The 20,385-nt window shown below is 47.9% G+C and overlaps 1 long non-coding RNA gene across 1 annotated transcript; it reads left to right on the forward strand.

Moving 5' to 3' along the window:
* Positions 1 to 17,258: 17,258 nt before the first annotated feature.
* On the forward strand, positions 17,259 to 20,172 carry LOC133046569 (uncharacterized). The gene is made up of 3 exons (XR_009690534.1): positions 17,259 to 17,339; positions 19,746 to 19,810; positions 20,064 to 20,172. It is a non-coding gene; the product is annotated as an uncharacterized LOC133046569 (long non-coding RNA).
* Positions 20,173 to 20,385: the final 213 nt, after the last annotated feature.

Below are 20,385 nucleotides of genomic sequence, written 5' to 3' on the forward strand. Positions count from 1 at the left end.
TGAGAGGTTAGTGCCTGAGGCAGGGGGAGGGGAGAGTTGGGGGAGCTATGGGGGCAGGTGGGCAGGCCAAGGAAGCACTTTGAGTTTTATTCTGAGTGAGATGGCCGCCACTGGGGAGCTCCATGCGGGGACCCCTTGGTCCCCAGGAAGCTGGAAGTAGCTGAAATGATCCAGGCTTGCACCGGGCGGTTGTCTGCAGTGCAGGATGAGCAGGAGTCCAGCCAGGGTCTGAGCACCTGCATTTGTGATGGACTGGATGGGGAGCCGGAGAGCAAGTCGGGGCTGAGGCAAGGTTTGGGCTCCAGCACCTGAAAGAACGGGAGTGAGGGCTAGCCGCATCTTTGTGCGGCCAGTCAGCGCGTCTCTGTCCTTGTCAGTCCTCGGAGCAGCGTCCCTGATGGGGAGGGACCGGGGAGAAGGTCCGTGACACTCATTTGTGATGTGACCCTGCAGGGCAGAAGCGGTCCTCAGCTTCGAGGGAGGCCGCGCGCTGAGGCCTGAGGAGCGGCTGCGGGACATCAGCGTGGACTCCCCGCAGCGCTTCCTCGCCCAGACCCGCGCGGTGCCCTCCCTGCAGAGGGAGCCCATCAGGCTGCTCCTGCCCGGGCTTGTGGACCAGAAAGCCCGGCTTGGAAACGGGATGTGGCCACCTGCCTGTGACCCTCTGAGCTGGCCTCTCTGGGTGGGCGGCATGGGACACTCAGGCTTTGGCTCACGCACCAGCGCCTCCAAAGTCCGGGTAAGGTTCGACAGACCCAGACCGGCCCTCCTCTCCGTGCCCCTGAGAGCCTCGGGCATTGGGCCTCGGACTGTGCTTGGCACGCTGAGCTGTTCCCGGTTGCCAGGCAGCCCCGTGTGTTACTCGGTAACAGGGAAAGGCACTGCCCCACAAATGAAGACTCAGCATCTCCTGTGTGCATCTGCACGTGTACATGGGAACACATGCATCCATATATGCGTCTGAGCATTCGTGAACCAAGAACTTCCAGATGTACAACCTGGGTTTTGAAGAGGCAAAGAAACCAAAGATCAAATTGCCAACATCCGTTGGATCATGGAGAAAGCAAGGGAGTTCCAAAAAAACATCTACTTCTGCTTCATTGATTATGCTAAAGCCTTTGACTGTATAGATCACAGTAAACTGTGGAAAATTCTTAAAGAAATGGGAGTATCACCACCACCTGTCTGCTGAGAAACCTGTATGCTCATCAAGAACAACAGTTAGAACCGGACACAGAACAATGGACTGGTTCCAAATTGGGAAAGGAGTATGTCAAGGCTGTGTATTGCCACCCTGCCTATTTAATTTATGTGCAGCGTACATCATGCAAAATGCTGGGTTGGATGAATCACAAGCTGGAATAAGTTTGCTGGGAGAAATATCAATAAACTCAGATATGCAGAGGACACCACCCTTATGGCAGAAAGTGAAAAAGAACTAAAGAGACTCTTGATGAGGGTGAAAAGAGGAGAGTGAAAAAGCTGGCTTGAAACTCAACATTCAAAAAACTAAGATCATGGCATCTGTTCCCATCACTTCATGGCAAATAAAAGGGGGAAAAGTGGAAGTAGTGACAGATTTTATTTTCTTGGGCTCCAAAATCACTGTGGACAATGACTGCAGCCATGAAATTTAAAAATGTTTGTTCCTTGGAAAGAAATCTATGACAAACCTAAATAATATATTAAAAAGCAGAGACATCACTTTGCCAACAAAGGTCCATATAGTCATATTGATTCTTTTTCCAGTAGTCATGTATGGATGTGAGAGTTGGGCCATAAAGAAGGCTGAGCACCAAAGAATCGATGTTTTCAAATTTTGGTGCTGGGGAAGACTCTTGAGAGTCCCTTGGACTGCAAGGAGATCAAACCAGTCAATCCTAAAGGAGATCAGGCCTGAATATTCATTGGAAGGACTGTTGCTACAGGTCCAATACTTTGGCCACCCAATGTGAAGAGCCAAGTCATTGGAAAAGACTTTGGTGCTAACAAAAATTGAATGCAATAGGAGAAGGGGATGGCAGAGGATGAGATATTTAGATGGCATCACTGACTCATTGGACATGAATTTTAGCAAACTCCAGAAGATAGTAAAGGACAGGGAAGCCTGGTGTGCTACAGTCCATGGGGTTGCAAAGAATTGGTCATGAGTGAGTGACTGATCAGTAACAACATGTGTTTGAGCATTTGGTGGGGAGGTCGAAAGGAGAAGGGTACCTTGCCCACCCACTAAATGCCTGACCCTGCCAAATAACAATACTCATGCCCAGAGGAGGAAACGGGCTCAATCAATCTTCCCTCCCCAGATCAGAAGTCCATTATGGCAAAATCAGGGGGTTCACCCCACACCCTCACGGGGCCTTGTGTGCATTTGGAGCGCATGCAAGTTGAATGAAGAACTGAAGGGGCAGCTTGTTATGAAGAGTTCCATGGCCCTGTCTCTGGATCCCACACCGACCCTGTGGTTACAAGCCTCAGTTTACAAGGAAGGAGTCACGCTCAGAGAGGGGAACGTGGAGTCCCAAGTGGCCCGCCCTGGTGGGGCTGGGGCACAGAGTGGCTCAGGCCCCAGGGCAGCCTGCAGACTCTCTTCTCTCTCCATCGTCCCCGCTGTGCCAGGCGGGGCGGAGCGCTTTGAGATGTCATGCAGACTGGACCAAGTCCCTGTGACCAGACCCCACTCTCTATGCAGCCTGGGCCAGTCACTTCTTTTCTACGTCAGTCAGTGTTTTACTGTATAAAATAATAGTGCTCCCCTCAGAGGCTGGAGAACAAGGCGAGAGGGTCAGTGCCCTACGTAAGCCGTAATAATGATAGTAGGTGGGAGCTTGCCACGTTCCAGGCACCATTGTAAACTCTTGATTCAGCATATTATTTAATCATCACAAAGCCCCCTGACGTCAATACTGACGTCTGTGGATCCTCTGTGGTTCCAGATGGAGAAACTGAGGCTCATGATCTTGCAATGGCTCCCACACCGCAAGGGGAACCACGTGGTTTACATGGTAACAGGCTGAGCGGCGGGCTTCCCAGGTGGCTCAGCTGGCAAAGAATCCGCCTGCAATGCGGGAGACCTAAGTTCGATCCCTGGGTTGGGAAGATCCCCTGGCGAAGGGAACGGCTACCTGCTCCAGTATTCTGGCCTAGAGAATTCCGTGGTCTGTATAGTCTGTGGAGTCGCAAAGGGTCGGACATGATTGAGTGGTTTTCATTTTAGCGGGCTTCCGTCGTAGCTCAGTTAGTAAAGAGTCAGCCTGCAATGTAGGAGACCCGGGTTCGATTCCTGGGTCGGGAAGATCCCGTGGCAAAGGAAAGGACAACCCACTCTGGTATTTTTGCCTGGAGAATCCCACGGATGGAGGAGCCTGGCAGGCTACAGTCTATGGGGTTGCAAGAGCCATACACGACTGGGTGACCAAGCCCACAAGCGCACAGGCTGAAAGGCCGTTACTGTTATCCACACCTCTGAAATCAACCTTCTTTGGGTTTAAGTAAACTAAGGGTGAGTCTTCTCCCTCCTTCTCCGCTCCTCCCCTTACAGGGGAGGGTCCCAGGGCCGGGAGGAGCTCAGAAGCCGGCTTCCGGCAGAAGCTGGGAACGTCACCCAGGCTGTGCGGGGACTTGGCTGTGGCTATACTGCCCTCAAGTGGCCAAGATGCAGCATAGCCCTTGGTGCAGTGGCCCAGGCGACACAGACCACAGACGACTCCTCAAAGAACGGTGTTCCTTGGATGGAGCGGGGATTGGTCCCCTGTGTGCTATAAAAATTAATCTGTATTTGTGTATTTCCTAGTGTGAGGAGTAAGTAGGTCTTTGGGAGCTTCTGCAGACAGCGCCTGTTCCCCTTTTTGGCCCCTTGTGGCAGCAATGTGCTGGTCACAGTTAACTACTGGCTTCCAGGGCATAAAACCGGAATCTATGCAGCATTTGCCAATTTCTACGGAGCAGATGCTCCCAGCTTGTGGGAGCTTGTGCTCCCTGTGTGGGAACCGCTCGGAGGCGTCCCTTGTGCTTAGGGGTATGGAAACCTCAGGGCTGAGCAGGCTTGGGGCTCTGCTTCTGAAATACAGTATTCCTCTGTGCTCATGTATTCATTCATGTCTTTGGGGGCTTTTTGTTTGACCACAAATAAGATGGTGCCTCATACATTTCTCTTCGACTTGTTATTTTTACCTAAGGCTCTTGGCCATCTCCCTAGGTCTTCTGCTGGGTAACGGCGCACAGTGGTCCCCTGGAGAGATTACCTCAATTTATTCCCACTCTCACCCCCATCCCCCACACCAGTCCCGGAAAATCCCAGGTGGCGTCCTCCTCGCCTGTCTCCACATTCAGTGCATATTCATGTGTGTGTTTTAATATCTGGTGGGTAGTTTTTTCAAGAGTAGTATTCCTGGGCCAAAAGATAAGTTTTTATGAACCTACAATATTTTTTTCCCCTAGAATTCCTTGTAAAATGATTGCAGCCATCAGCACTCCCACACCATCGTTAGAGGAGGACCGTTCCCCACATCAGAGCTTCCCTGGTGGCTCAGAAGGTAAAGAACCTGCCTGTAATGCAGGAGACCAGGGTTCGAATCCTGGGTCTGGAAAATCCCCTGGAGAAGGAATGGCAACCCACTCTAGTATTCTTGTCTGGAGAATTCCATGGACAGAGGAACCTGGAGGGACAGTTCATGGGGTTGCAAAGAATCATACATAACTAAACCACTAACATTTACTTACTTAATCTCCACATCAGAATCAGATTGACCATTCTTTTGAATGTTGCAAATATAATGGATAGAAACAATATTTCATTTTATTTTGCACTTCCCTAATTACAAAAAGATTTGCTTTTTCATACTTCTTGTTTAATTTTAGATTCATTGCTTGCCTCTCATTTATCAATTTGTAGGAGTCCTTCATATACTGGGAAAAATGGACTCTCTGTCACATATGTAATGTTTTCCCCAAACATTTTGATTTTGGTTATGGTATCTTTTGCTTTTCAAAAATTTAAGTATATTGTGCAGTCATCTCTGTTTTTCCTACCTGTTAAAGCACCTGGTTTCCTGACTTGTTTTATTTTTATTTTTTAAATTTTTATTGAAATATAGTTGATTTATAGTGTGTTAGTTTTAGATGTACAGCTAAGTGGTTCAGATTCTTTTTTACAATTCTTTTCCATCGCAGGTTATTATAAGATATTGAATACAGCTCCCTATGCTATACAGTAGATCCTTGTTGATTATTGTATATACAGTAGTGTGTATATTCTCCTGACTTGTCTTAGATCATCTCCATTCAAAGATATTTCCTAACAAGTCTTCTATTATTTTCATTTTGTTTTTTGAATTTAGATTATTAATTTGCCTGAATCTTTTATTTTAAATGTATGATCAATGTGGCCCAGATACTGCTTTCCACCAGATGTCAAGTACCATATATTCCTCGTTGAAAATGAGAGGCCACCATTTTAAATATCAAATTTCCCTGAGAACTTGGTGCGTTTCTAACCCTCTGTCCTGTATCATTTACCTTCTCGCTGGTCATTGCCCTCCTGTACTTCTGCTGTCTCTTAAATTAGCTTGTTTGTTTGTTTGTTTCTGGAAGTATTTTCCCTTTTCAAGAATATTTTGCCTTTTCTTGACATTTTTTTCTTTCATAAGAACTTGAAAATAACTTTGTCCTCTTCAAAACCTATTGAGATCCTAACTGAAATGGTAAGAATTTATGGTAATTCATTTTTCTATTCAGGTACCTGATTTTTTTTTTTTTCTTTCTGCTCACTAAGACATATTTTGTGTCTTCATTAAGACTGTACAGCTTCATTCATATAGGTGCTGTACCTTTTGTATTCACTTGGTTGCTAAGTATTTTATAAATTGTCTTTGATCTAAGTAATTTTATTTTTTTCCAGTTTACTTCTAAATAGGTCAGTGGGGATGCAGAGAAAAGACAATGAGCTCATCAATACCTTTAAAGGAGAGCATAACTGGGGATATTGCTGTTTCCCAAACCCTAGTTCAGGTTAATAAGAGGAGGCCAGGCTTCCCCTGGGCCTCGCAGGCTTGGGGAGTGGAGGTTGAGGGTGGCTTTCTGACTCCTCAGTCAGAGGCAGCCCTCCCCAGCCAGGAGGTAGCTGTGATCAGCGGAACAGCTAGATCTCAGGCATCAGACAGAGCAAGGTCCACAACCTGACTGTGGCCTGTGAGCTGAGTTTCCTTGGGCAAGTCACCACCTCCCTGGGCGTCTGTTTTCTCACCTATAAACCAGAAATTAAGCCTTGACTCAGAGCTTCGCACATCGACGGGCCTGATAGATTTCTTTTCTCTCTCACCCCTGAAATCTGGCTGCACCTGACTGTTCTTGACGCCCATATCTGTCCTTCCGCAGTTGGCCGTCCCCGTACATCAGTTCTGAGGGCACAGCCGGAGCCCTCTGTGTCCAGAGGGAAGATGCCTCCTCCTCTGAGCCAGCTCCGGGCAACCAGGTAGACGTGGAACATGTGCCCGAGACTCCAGAGTCACCAGCAAACGGAAATCCTGCTGTGACTGCCCACCAGCCTTCCTTCTGGATCAGCCGTCTCCTGTGCCTCCCAGCACCTGTGTCTTAGGTGCCCCTCAGATACGACCCCTGCAGGGCTTACCAGCACCTCACTCTTTTGGTTTAAAGGGGCTGATTTGGCCTCAGCCCCCGAACCCCACTCAACGACCCCCATTAATGCAAGTGCTCTCTCCGTCTGCACTCTGCCCTGACCTCCACGAGGGGCCTCTTGAGGGGTATTGTGAATGTCCCTCGGGACCTGTAAGGGATAAACCAGGGCTTCCCTGGTGGCTCAGACGGTAAAAAAAATCAGCCTGCAATGAGGGAGTCCTGGGTTCGATCCCTGGATTGGAAAGATCCCCTGCAGAAGGGAACAGCAGTGTTCTAGCACCTGGTTCCACTGTTAACAAGCATTCATTTAATAACACCCTAAATCCTCCTTGCCCTGAAGTTTCCTCCTGGCAATTTTCCAGGCACTGACCCCCTCTGCCCCTTGGCTATAGGTTTTCACCTGCCCACGATATGCTTGGAGTCGAGCCCAATCTCTCTCCTTGGCTACAAGACCCCAGGACAGTGTCCCCCCTAACCATGAGAACGCCCCCCTTTGAATAACATCTTCCTTGCTCATTTCCACAAGTGTCATGAATAATTTTCCTTTTTTGTTTTTTCAACAGTGGCAGGGGTTGGGGAGTGAGAGCTGTGGCTTCAGACCCCATCAGCCCCTCACTGGTTGTGTGACCTTGGACAAGTCATGGTACTTCCCCAAGTTCCTGTTTCGTTATCTCTAAAGTATTGTGTGGAAAAGGCTTGGCTCAGGATGATGTGTGTGTGTGTGTGTGCGTTCAGATCTGAAGCAGGAAGTGTATAAGAAGAATCTGGCACGTCCTGTCACGCCTAAAAGTAAGAAGCTATCAAAGAGCCGATTTGAAGGACTCCTCCCTCGGCTTAAGGATGGGATAATTTTAGCATCAGAAAGAATAATAACTGCACTGGATTGAAACACAGCAAATCTATAGAATCTCTGAGTTCATAATGATACTACTTACTTTTGGAGGTTGCTAGGATACCAGTTTATTATTCTGAAAATTGATAAATACTGAGAAAGAATAAAACGTTTATCTTGCCTTGCCTTTATAGACCATATTTCAGGATAAGCAGATGGTTGATGGAATATTCTTCTTTGGGGAAGACTCTAAGCTAACAAATACAGGAGCAATGATAGAGTTAGAAACTCAATTCTTTTACAAATAAAACACTCCATCTCGGCAACGGTTACTAATTTCTGCTAAAACTCTCAAGGGACAAATCAGTGTGGCGATTTACACCGGGTGGGGTGATCTGGTGGCCATCGCCTTAACTTCCTGGGCGATTTGACATTACTGAAGTGCGACCATCCAGACACAAGGAAATACTCAAGAGGACACACAGACTGTGAGAGGTTCACAGCTCTACCTTAAGGTTTCCTTGCAAAAATCACTCACCTGGAACGCCAAGCCTCTTATACTGAGTTTCAGAGATACGTGTGGGGGAGGGGAACTTATCAGCATCATCAGTCAATCTGCCAAGATCAAAATGTGAGAAATGCTACTGGAAAAATGACCCCGTTTCTTCAAGAAATGAATGGCAGACAGGTCAGAGGGGGAGCCTCACTAAAAGACAATTAAGAGATATCAAAACATGCAGTGTTGGATCCTGTATTTAGATACGCGGCTTCCCTTGTGGCTCAGCTGGTCAAGAATCTGCCCGCAATGTGGGAGACCTGGGTTCAATCCCTGGGTTGGGAAGATCCCCTGGAGAAAGGAAAGGCTATCCACCCCAGTATTCTGGTCTGGAGAATTCCATGGACTGTATAGTCCATGGGGTCGTAAAGAGTTGGACACGACTGAGTGACTTTCACTTTCACTTTTCTAATAAACCAACTGTAGAATGACATTTTGAAGGCAAATGGGGAAAAGTGAACGTTAATGATATTCAGTAAGTACTACTTATTTCATTGGATATAATTCTGAGAAGTCCTCAAGTGACAGAAATTCATACTGAGGGAGCGGTCCAGGCTCTCTGGATCCTAGTGGAGACACCGGTGCTCCCCGGTGCTCCCCGGGCACCAGCATCGCTGCCCACGCGGCTGGGAAGGGAAGAGATGGACACCTTCCTCTGCGCTCCCGTCTCCTCCACGCCCTCCCTCCCGACTCCGTTCACCCTCTGCCTCCTGAGGTCTAGATCCCGTCTGCCCTGGGCTGTGACAGTCGCTCAGTTGTGTCCGACTCTTTGCGACCCCATAGACTGTGGCCTGCCAGGCTGCTCTGTCCGTGGGCCTTCTCCAGGCCAGAACCCTGAGTGGGCTGCCATGCCTCCTCCTAGGTCCTATCTACTTCTCTCCAAATCTGACCCCACCATTCACACTCAGAGAATTTTTTAGCTGGGCTTCCCCCACACACACTGCTGCTCCTAACTAGTTCACTCTGCCTCTGACAGCTAATCCAATCCTTTTAGACAAGTTAGAGCAACAGTAGCTGCAAAAAGAAATAAACCCTCGAATTCTATGTCTCCATCTACAGAATTAATGTCTTAGAATTTCTAAGTCGCTGTCCGATGTGGACAATCCCAGTTGGTGAGAGACTTGTCTACAAGGTAACTCAGGAGGCTAGGCGCCTTTATCTTACGGCTCTGCCCTCCCCCAGAGCCCCAAACCCTCTGCGTCTGGTGGTGGAGCTGGAAGAGGGTACCAGGACTGTGCTTCTTGTTTTTAAAAGTTCCACCCTAGTCATGTCACCTCACTTCTGCTCACATTTCACTGGTAAGAACAAGTCACGTGGCCGCCGCTGGATGTAAAAGCAGGCTGGGCAATGTAGCCCCTGGCTGGGCAGCTGTCTCCCAGAAACAACCCTGTAGGGAAGATAATACATGCACAGCACTTAGGACCATGCCTGGCGCATAATGAGTGCTAAATAAATGTTGCCATGTATTATTTAACCAATATCCACACATTAAGATAGAACACAAAGGTTTACAATAAACATTAATTTTCCCTTCCATCCTTTAGTCCCTTTGCTCAGAAAACCAGTGTCCTTGGTTTCCACTGCATTCTTCCATTTTATACACACACACACACACACACACACACACGTACACGCATGCTAAGTCACTCAGTCATGTCTGACTCGCTGCGGCCCTGTGAACTGTAGCCCACCAGGCTCCTCTGTCCGTAGGATTCTCCAGGCAAGAATCCTGGAGAAGGTGGGTCACCATTCCCTCCTCCAGGGGATTTTCTCAACCTAGGGATTGAACCCGAGTCTCTTATGTTTCCTGCATTGACTAGTGGTAAAGAATCCACCAGTGCCACCTGGAAAGCCTCATATGTGCATATGTACACACACACACACACACACACACAAATATGTACACACCCATGTATAAAGGAACAAATACGTATGCATATCTATTTTTAAATGGCAGTGATATCACACTGTGTATTTTCTTTGTTTCCACTGAGCAATGTATCTTGGAGAGCATTCCAAACCTGAAGCTTGATCAGACGCATTCATTTTACCAGTGTCATAGCTTTCCATTGAATGATGGGAAAGTAATTATTTGAGCATTCTTCTACTGATGGGGAAGATGTTTGTGTAATTTCCCTTTTATTTATTTTTCCAATTGGGTCAAAGAAAGACAGACAAATAACCTATGGGCTGCCTGCGTATAAAGACAAGGCCTTACAGGAGGGTATTGCGCTGGGCAGGCAGCGGACAGGTGTGAGTTCAGAGTCACACCAGGCTCCTGGAGACCCGATAGGGTGCCTTCTGCCCACCCCACCAGCCGCAGCGCTTTGGACAAAGGACTGAGACCTGAGGCAAGGGGACGTGGTACAGATGTGACCATGAGCGCAAACAGTTTGGAGAAGCTGGTGGGACTCAAACACACACACATATTTATTAACTAAATGAACCCTCCTGACTTCTTCAGCCTGGACAAGTCGCGTGTTTTGGCTGCTGGTTTGGCTCTTCACGCAATGTGGCTGCTCTCCAAAAAAGCAGCTGGAGAGAGGAGGAGAACGTGTGTAGTAACCTGGTTGGCGGGGATGTTCCCCCCAAACTGCAGCCTTCTCTGCGTGCCATTTGAAATGATTCATCCAGTCCCCCCTCCTTCTTTGCTGCTCCTGTGTTTCTCCGTGGGTTTGTGCAGCTCAGACCTGAGTCCGGTTCCCCAATCACCTGCCCATTCATCCCCCCGTCATTTCCGGGGTGCCTGTCATGGAGCAGATGATGAATGGACCACATTCAAACAAAGCTTGCGTGGCTCACCGAGAGTTCACCTGGCACCGTGATGCCCTCTCCACGCCCGCCACCTTTCTGACTGCTCCCCACAAGACGGACTTAGGGTGCTGGCGAGCAGTGCCCCACTGGGGCCACAGCAAGCTTCCGAGGGAGCGCCCAGGGACCATCAACCATCACTAGTACTAACACTTTGATTGCACAGCTCTAGGCATTTTGCCTGTGGATAAGAAGTGAACACCAACCACACTATTTCATGCCTTGACTTAAAGCCATTTAATCTTGTTCAACACTCAATAAGAAGACAAATAGGTTTTCCTTCTTGGGAAAATCTCAGTGTTCTTAGGAACCAACGCATACCCTCTGCACATACAGTTCTGAAAGCCAGCGCCAGTCTCCAACTGCCTCCCCAGAGGTGTCTCAGAGACACCCCACTGTAACCAACCATGAAGTCATTATCTGCCCCATCTTGTTATAGCCTGGCCTTTTGCCAGCATTCCCAGGGCCAGCCTCCCTGCCCCCAGTCAGATCCAGTGTGCCATCCCTGATTCATCCGCTCCCTCTCCTCCACTCACACACCTCACCATCCCTAGCTCCGGTCCGGTCTCCATCCTGTCTCTCTTTCTGCCCTTCTGCTGGGCAGGCCACGTCACCTCCTGCACGGGCTACCACCACGAGCAGTTCTGAAGGTGTGGTCTGCAGACAAGGGGGCACCCCAACTTCCTTCCGGGGTGGGCTGCAAGATTAAAACTCTTTCCATGAGAATACCAAGGCATTGTTTACATGTTTCACAGTGTTGATATTTGTACCGAGGGTGCAAAGGCAATAGAGATATAACTCATGGACCTTTCGTGAAAAATCGAAAGGAGCGGCCCGAAGTGTGGACAGCGTCACAGTGTTCTCTCCCACCAGGCACTTAGGGCAAGAAAGAGGGAGGAAGGGAGGGAGGGAGGGAGGGAGGAAGGAAGGAAGGAAAAAGGAGAAGAGAAAAGGAAGGAAAAGCCAGTGACTGACAAATGTCTGGAGGAAGCTGTATAAATCGTCAATTTTATTAAATCTCAACCCTTGCATACACAACTTTTTACTATTCTGTATGACAAAATAAGAAGTATGCATAAGGCACTTTTTTGTAGACTCAAGTATGACAGTTGCCTTGAAGGAAAGCACTTTGCTAATTTTTTTGAGCTAAACTAGCCACATCTTCCTGAAAGCACAACTGACAAACTATCCATACTTACGGAAGTATTTGATAGACATTTTCTTGAAAATAAATAATGTGAGCTTATCACTTCAAGGGGGGGAGGGGGGAAATGACAATTTTTGCCAATGATGAAATTTGAACTTGCCAGTGAAAAACTGAATTTGGGAAAATCCATGTCCAGCACTGTGAGCCTGACAATTTTCCAATAATTAAACACTCTTCTGAAAAAAAATATGGTGATATTAGTGAAAGTGATCTTTTGGTATTTTAAAATGAAACGTGCCAAGATTTGATAGATCAGCATGACTCAGTGAACTAATGACTCCCAAACAATGAATGCAGGATGTTATGAAATTCTGCATGAGTGAGGATCCATCTAAGAAAGAATAATGAATTGTAATGAACCAGAGGAGAAAGAGATTCTGAAATGATAACAAATGATATGTTTCAGATTCTAGATGGCCACTAACCTTTGAGAAAGTGCCATTTGTCAATTTGGGGTATAATATCAAAGAAGAATATTCACAATCACCTAGAAAAGCTATTAAAGTACTCTTCCCTTTACCAACTACATATTTATGTGGGACCAGATTTTCTTTCTATTCTTCACCCATATATCTCAACAGATTGAGTGTGGAGCAAATACAAAAATCCAAGTCTCCTCTATTAAGCCAGACACTAAAGAGATTTGCACAAAAATTGATGCCACTCTTCCACTAAATTTTTTGTTTTGAAAAATACATTTTTTAAAAATAAAATATGATATGTTAGATGTACTGGGCTTACAAATGAGTTAAAATAAGTGTTTTATAAATTTCCCCATTTTAATTTCCAATCCAGTGAGCATTAATAAATTTAATCCCCAACAATAATAATTAAAACTACACATTAATATAATACATGCTAATGCATAATAAACACAAATACGAATACATGAATAGTAAAATAATAAATGTAACATGCCAAAGTCTAAGAATAATTAATATATTACATTTGTCATTTTCCAGGCCACGCCCTTGCATCTCTTGCATTCTAATCGTGATGGTTATTGCATTGTCTCACCAGCAGTCCTCGTTCCGGTACCTGATGGGAACAGAGCAGGCAGGGACAGCGCCCGGATCACGGGGCAGAGCCACGCCCTCCACCGGCCAAGTGTTTGCACAGGACCTCGCGAAGCCGTCACACACGGCGAGGGGGTCCGGGAGGCTGGAGAGGAGGCAGCAGTCTGTCCTTGTTGACGTGCGCCCGGTGACCGCTGCGCAGCCAGCCCTGGGACTCAGCTAGGGACGCACCGTGCCGGGCCTTGTGTGGCACCAGGAGAGAGGTGAGTCAGACTAGACGGCGGAGAGGCCAGGCTCACAGACGCGGACGCTGCCTACCTGGGCTCGGAGCACCGTCCTTCCGCTTGCTAATCTGCCCATCTGTCCAAGGAGCCACCTTCACGTCTCTGGACCTCACTTTTGCCATCTGTAAAATGCGATAACGATTTTACAATTTAACGATTTTATCTTACGAGGGCTAGATGCATGAATATCTTTAGGCCTGTTCGGACAATGCTTGGTAGAGAATGACTACAATGTGTTTGCTCTTTACCAGAGACTGTTTTTCTTGCCTTTTCTTTGCAGGTAGAGACTGTCTTCCACTCCTAAGGCTGAAAATGCAAGCTATTCATTTTCTCCAGCCTCTGATGCTCAATTTCAGACAATGAGATCTGAAAGTTGGCTGGAATGGAAATTCCTTTTCCTGTCTTTCGACCTAGTGTTATGATGGGACGTGGTATTGGAAGCAGAGGTGAACCTCAGGCAGAAGTATGAAAGAATCATGTAGAAGCCAACCAGGCTCTGATGTTGATCTGCTGGGTTAACCAAGCCTGGGCTAGCCTGGCTCCTGAGGGCCCCAAGGCTATGAGAGATTATTGATGTGTCCAGGGAATCAGGACTAGTAGGAGGCGATCACGGTCATCATGATGACTCTAAGAAGCAGATACATTTTCTATGGTACAGCAGCTAAAACTCAGAGGTTATATAATTTGCCAAGATTATACAACTAGAAAGTGGTGGGACAGAGATTCCAGTCTAGGTTTTTGAAGCTGGGGAGAGGAGTTAGATAAAATGTAAGACACTTATTTAAGCTTAAAATTTCATTTATATATATAATATATTACTATATATATATTAGTATATATTACTATATATTAGTAATATATATATATTACTAATAGTAATATACTATTACTATTTTCTGCCATGCCACACAGCATACAGGATTCTAGTTCCCTGACCAAGGATTGAACCTGTGCTCCTGCATTGGAAGCACAGAATCTTAACCACTGGACCACCAGGGAAGTCCCTAAGCTTGAATTGCAGATAAACAGCATTTTTTTAAACTATAACTATGTGCTGTGCTTAGCTGCTCAATCGTGTCTGACTCTTTGCAACCCCATGGACTGTCCCTGCCAGGCTCCTCTGTCCATGGGAATTCTCCAGGCAAGAATACTGGAGTGGGTTGCCATGCCCTCCTTCAGGGGATCTTCCCAACCCAGGGATTGAACCCAGGTCTCCCACATTGCAGGCAGTTTCCTTACCATCCGAGCCACCCACCAGGGAAGCCCAGCTATAACCATGCCCCATGCAAGCATTTGGAGTCTACTCATTGCTGTTGTTCAGTTGCCAAGTCCCGTCTAACTCTTTGCGACCCCATGGACTGCAGCACACCATTCTTCCCTTCCTTCACTATCTCCTGGAGTTTGCTCACATTCATGTCCATTGAATCAGTGGTGCTATCTAACCATCTCATCCATCTTATCATCTACTTATACTACTTTCATCTACTTATACTGAAATATGTTATTTTCCTGAAATTCAGTTTTAACGGGGTATCCTGTGTGTTTATTTGCTAAGTCTGGCAACCCTGTAGCACAGGGGGCCTTGCTTTTACGTCCCTACAGAGGTGCTGCGCTGAGCTCACCCATCATACTGCCACGTGGGAAAACAAGGGACGGGACTGGACGGTGTGATCAGGGCTCTGTCTGGGATGGAGACGAACTGGGCCAGGCTAGACAGAGTAGGGCAGTGGCAGGTATATCTAGTTTTACCTTGGGCAAGTTCATTAACCTCTCTGGATTACACTTAATTTTCTGCAAGTTGACAAAAAATACTAGTACTTAAGATCAAACGAGATTAGATCTGTAAAATGCTTAGCTCAGAACCTGGCTCTAAGAGCTCCATAAAAGTCTCTATTCTTCCTCTGCCTCCTTTTTGTGGTCATTTTGTGGTACTGCTGTGTGTTATCCTCACTGTTATTGTTTCTATTATTAACATTAAATGCCTTATTTATTGTCAGCATTAAAGGACTTTGGCTTCCCTGGTGGCTCAATGGTAAAGAATATGGATAAATAAATCTCACTTTACATCCATGAAGTCAGTTCCACCATCTTCACATCACTGGGGAAGGCGTGCCTCTAACTCCCTTCCAGAGTTTCCAACTCTGAAGGTCTTTCTTCAGGCCATAAAGCTTCCTTCAGGTCCGCAGACCTCGCCCTGGATACCTGTCCTTGATGAAGTGGTTTCTGAAGCCACATGGGGATGTCTCACCTGACCCCACGCTGTGTCCTCCTATGCTAATACCATCCAGCTCTGGGGGACCCACTTGGGGGACAGAGTGAGACCTGGGTTCCTCGAGCCACAGGGAAGATGTGAAATTCCACGGATGGGAGCTGGGCAAAGGCTCCACCAGAGCTTGGAGTAGGCTCTGCCGCTGAGCAAGAGGGGCCCCCACTGCTGAAAGCGGCCAGTGCGGAATGGGCCTTCCCGGCCCTGTGGCCACTGCTCTTCCTGACTTCTGGTGCCCAGACGGCCAATGCCCAGTCTTGGAACTCTGGGGTCTTCAGGGCTCTGGTCTCTGCCAGCTCTGCCTCACTTGTTTCTTTCAAGATCTGTATCCCACACAGCTGAAGATGTTTTTAGGGCCATATATATGTGTGTGTATGAAAGTGAGAGCGTTAGCCGCTTCAGTCGTGTCTGACTCTTTGCTACCCCATGGACTGTAGCCCACAAGGCTCCTCTGTCCATGGAATTCTCCAGGCAAGAATACTGGAGTGGGTAGCCACTTTCTCTTCCAGGAGGTCTTCCCAACCCAGGGATGGAACCCAGGTCTCTTGCATTGCAGGCAGATTTTTTACTGTCTGAGCCTCTAGAGAAGTTCCATGTGTATATGAATCAGCCTGCAATGCAGGAGACGAGAGTTTGATCCTGGGTCAGAAAGATCCCCTGGAGAGGCAAATGGCAACCTACTCAAGTATTCTTGCCTGGGAAACCCCGTGGACAGAGGAGCCTGGCGGGCTTCAGCCCATGGGGTGGCAGGACTCAGAGACTAAATCAACAAGAGCTGCGGGGGGAGGCCTCTCCTTGAAGCCGCGTCCCTTTGTGCTGCCAGCAGAGGGCGCCATTGTCTGACAAAGAGGCCGCCAGCCTAAGCCGTGGCCTCTTGGCAGATACATCTGGGATCTGGTTTCTGCACTTGGCCTGGGCGCACGAGAGGGAGGGCTGGCAGCCTCTGAGCCCCGGGTGATAACTCACCCTGTGTTGCCTCAGACTCCAACCTGTCGCTGCCCACTCACCAGCCCAGTCCCGGCCAAGGAGCCTCTGCCTGGCCCTTCATTTGGGGGATTTTTCTAGGAAGGCCTCCTCCGGACCATTTCTTTCTTTCCCGTCTTACCAAAGCAAGTCTCCGTTTTCAGTGAAAATCTCCATGGAGATGGATGAGAGGCGGCTCCGTTGATCTTTCTCCAGGATCTTTATGCCTAGGAGAGGTGGATGGAGCAGGGTTTGAACCCCTGGTTCTCTACTCGCAAGCCTTGGGACCCTGGGCAGCTTGGGCGGCCTCTCTGAGCCTCAGTTTCCCCATCTGTAAAAAGGTTGCACCTGAGAAGGAACCAGTGTTCCCAACGTGCTTGCCCCACCCTGGGGCCTCAGTCAACAGGGCCTGCCCTTGTTTCTTCTTCCAACCTAGGAGAATCTTCCCTAAGAGTCCTTGCAAAGAAGGCTCTAGGCCGGTAATGACAGTAAGAACTGATTTGCCCGTCATAGTTTCCAGAGAAGTCATCACATTTGTTGTTGTTTAATCTTTACAAGAACCCTGTGGAATAAGATGTATTTTTATACCCATTTTATAGCGAACGTGTCCCACTGAGGTCATGCATGGAACATTTCCTCCAATGGAGGGTGAACGGCTGTTTAAAGCTGCATGTTTCAGGCGGGACGTCATTGTCTCCAGCGCATCTGTGTGGACAGCCGACGGCCGGCAAGCAGCGTCTCCGTGTCAGGAGCTCGGCACAGGTCTTGGTAGGAATTCTTCCATTTAATCCTCAGAGCAGCCTTAAGGGGTAGCATGGTCTCTACCTTTGTTTTTCAGACAAAGAGACCCAGGCTGAGGAACTGACTAAGGAGCCAGGGATGGAAGACAGGTTCCCTGACTCCAGACTCACGCTCGTGTCCACCAGCCTCCAAGGAGGGGATGGCAGGGGGCCTGGGAGTGGGATAGGGGGTTGCAGCAAAGGAGGGGCGCCACGCTTTCAGAAGACAGGGTTCAGACCCTGACCCCTCCACCCACGTGGCCTTCCGAGCTTCAGCCTCTCCACTTGCAAAGGAGAAAGAACTCAGTTCCCTGCCAGATTCACGGGATTATTTGCAAGCTTACTGGAGAGAGTAGGTAGGAAATTGTTTCCTACACTGAATCAGAGGGTGAAGATTCCAGCTGAGCCCACTCTGGAATTCAGACAAGTCTGGGCCTGTTAGGGAAAGGCCCTGCCAGACCCCTCCCAGGAGTCAATTTAGAGAGATTTGGGGTTGTTTGTGACCGGAGGAGAATGAGGAAGTGGTTTTCCACGCCGAGCCCAGGGTCCCTTGAGCCTGTTCTGAATATTGTCCTGCATGTCATCTCAGGCACCTTGGTCTGAGCACTGCATACCAAGGGGCTGGCGATGGAGCTGACGCCTGCTTTGCATGGGGTCCCTAAGCCACACCAGAGCCCCCACTGAGCCGCCGTGAAGCCAGAGCACAAAATGACTTAGTGATGATGAAGACACGAGGACTGTGTCTGTGCCCCTGGGGACCCTCCAGGGCTCCTTGGGGCCTGTGCCCGACAGGGGGAGGTCTGTGAGGCCCAACAGCCAAGGCACAGTGGAGGCCACTATCACCGTCGGGCTGGGGTCATCTGAGCTTCAACTTTAAAGGTCTGAAGCAACCAGTTGACATTTATGTCATTTCCAGGAGTAAATTCAGAAAAAAAGAGGTTATTTTCTGGCCATACTGTCGCCCATCACTAATGAAATGAATGTCTTTGCCTTTCGCCTGGTTCTGAGTTGAAGGCTTGGCTCCACCTTTTCAAACAAGGTGACCTCAGCTCTGAGCGCAGCCTGGCCCGCCTGCACGATGCAGGTAAAGACCGCTGCCTCCCAGGGCACCGGGGCTGCAGAATGATGCATGTGCTCTGTGCCTGATGAGCAGGGAGCCTCACTCCTCTTTTATTTTCCACATTTTCTTTCTCCTCCCCTGCCTCCCTCTTTCCTTCCCTCTCCATCTCTTCTCCTGTCTTTCCTTTCTTCATTCAGTCAAAATAAACTGTAATGGACGAAGAGAACAGGCTTGTGGTTGACACGGGAGAGGGAATGGGGAGAGAGAAGGATTGGGAGCTTGGGATTAGCAGATGCAAACTATTATATATAAAATGAATGAACAATAAGGCCCTACTGCACAGTACAGAGAACTACATTCAATATCCTGTGACAAGCCATAATGGAAAAGAATATGAAAAAAAAAAAAAGAACATTAATATATATGTACTTGAGTCACTTTGCTATATAGCAGAAATTAACACAACCATAAAACAACTGTACTTCCATAGAATAAATCAACCATACATCAATAAAATAAATTTTTAAAAAATCACCTGTAATGCCCTATGTGGTCATTAGGCTCTGCTCAGGGTTCAAGTGCCCTTACTGTCTGTTAAAGCAATTCATAGCCACTGTGACGATGACCATCCAGTGGGCACATGAGAACCAGTCACCCCAGTGCATCTAGGGGCGCAGTCCCAATGTAGCCCCTGATCTGTTGTGAGAACAAGAGGAGCCAGCCGTCTTCCCGGACTCAGCTGGTTTTCATCAGTTCTCCACGAGACAGTTTTGCCCCATTTATTTTTGATCACTGCTGACCATGATAATTTACTCTCTCGCCTCTGGTTTTCATATCCCCATTTCACGGAGAGGCCCGTGAATATCTGAACAGAAGGGAAGTCAGAGTCTCCTGCTGAAAAGGGAGGCAGGGTGGTGTGTGTCTGCTGGTGGGAGACAGGGAGGAAAGGAGACAGAATGTGATCCATGAGGGACCTGTGTGGAGGAGAGGGATGGATGGGTAGAAAGAAGAGAGCTTCCCTGTTTGTCAAAAGGTGTGGCCAGAGATACGTTTACATCCCTTATTGCCCAAGGATGAGGGGAGATTTGTGTTCCCTACAAAATCGCTTTCCTTTCTAAGAAGGCAGTAAAACTGCTCAGCTGTTCATTTAAGTAAGTCAGCTGCCTCTGCAGGTGAGCCGTGTCTGTGGAAGGATGCGCCCGGGGGGCACAGGCGGAGGTGAGGGCACTGGGGTGAGGGGGTGGTATGCCCTTCAAGGTGGTCACAATCACAGTAATGGGGGGAAGTAAAGAACATTTTGGTAAGAGCTTTATCTTGCTCCTTTTCTCCCTCCAGCCAATGAACCAGCGATGAGAAGAGTACAGCTGGTGATACAGATAAGAGAACAAAGATGAACGATGGTGAGGAAAGCTGGTCTGTCTCTCTGTCTGTTTGGGGAGAGTGGATCTGAGGTTGTCCTGCTAAAAGGCAGCTCAGATGGTGACACATACAGTGGTAGCCAAGAAATCTGATTTTTACAGCCAGATGGACTTGGGTTTAAATTCTAGCAACACTACTTGCTAGCTGCCAGCTTTTCAAACTTCAGTACATTTCGGTTTTCTCACCTGTAAAATAGGATAATAATGTTAATGATAATAACCTAATGTCTCTTAGGGTAGCTGTGATATTAGGTAAGAGGAGACGTTTCATCACCATGGACATTTGCAGAGTTGATGGCTTGGAGCCCTTTCTGCTTCTTCGTGTCCATCCCACCGATTCTTCTTTCCAACCAGCCATCAAATCCTATCAAGATTTGCTTGAAGATATCTTCCAAAGCCATCCTTTCCCTTCCATCCACACTTGAACTACCTGGCTTCGTTCACACATCACATCCCCTGGACTATTTAGGGACCCTGACTGGTCTCCCTCCCCTGGAGGAACATTAGCTTCACTTATCACACCTGAGAGTCAAGGAGGCCTGGGGAAAACTGGGGTT

Source organism: Dama dama, chromosome 25 (genome assembly GCF_033118175.1).
Source record: "Dama dama isolate Ldn47 chromosome 25, ASM3311817v1, whole genome shotgun sequence".
Classification (NCBI taxonomy): Eukaryota; Metazoa; Chordata; class Mammalia; order Artiodactyla; family Cervidae; genus Dama; species Dama dama.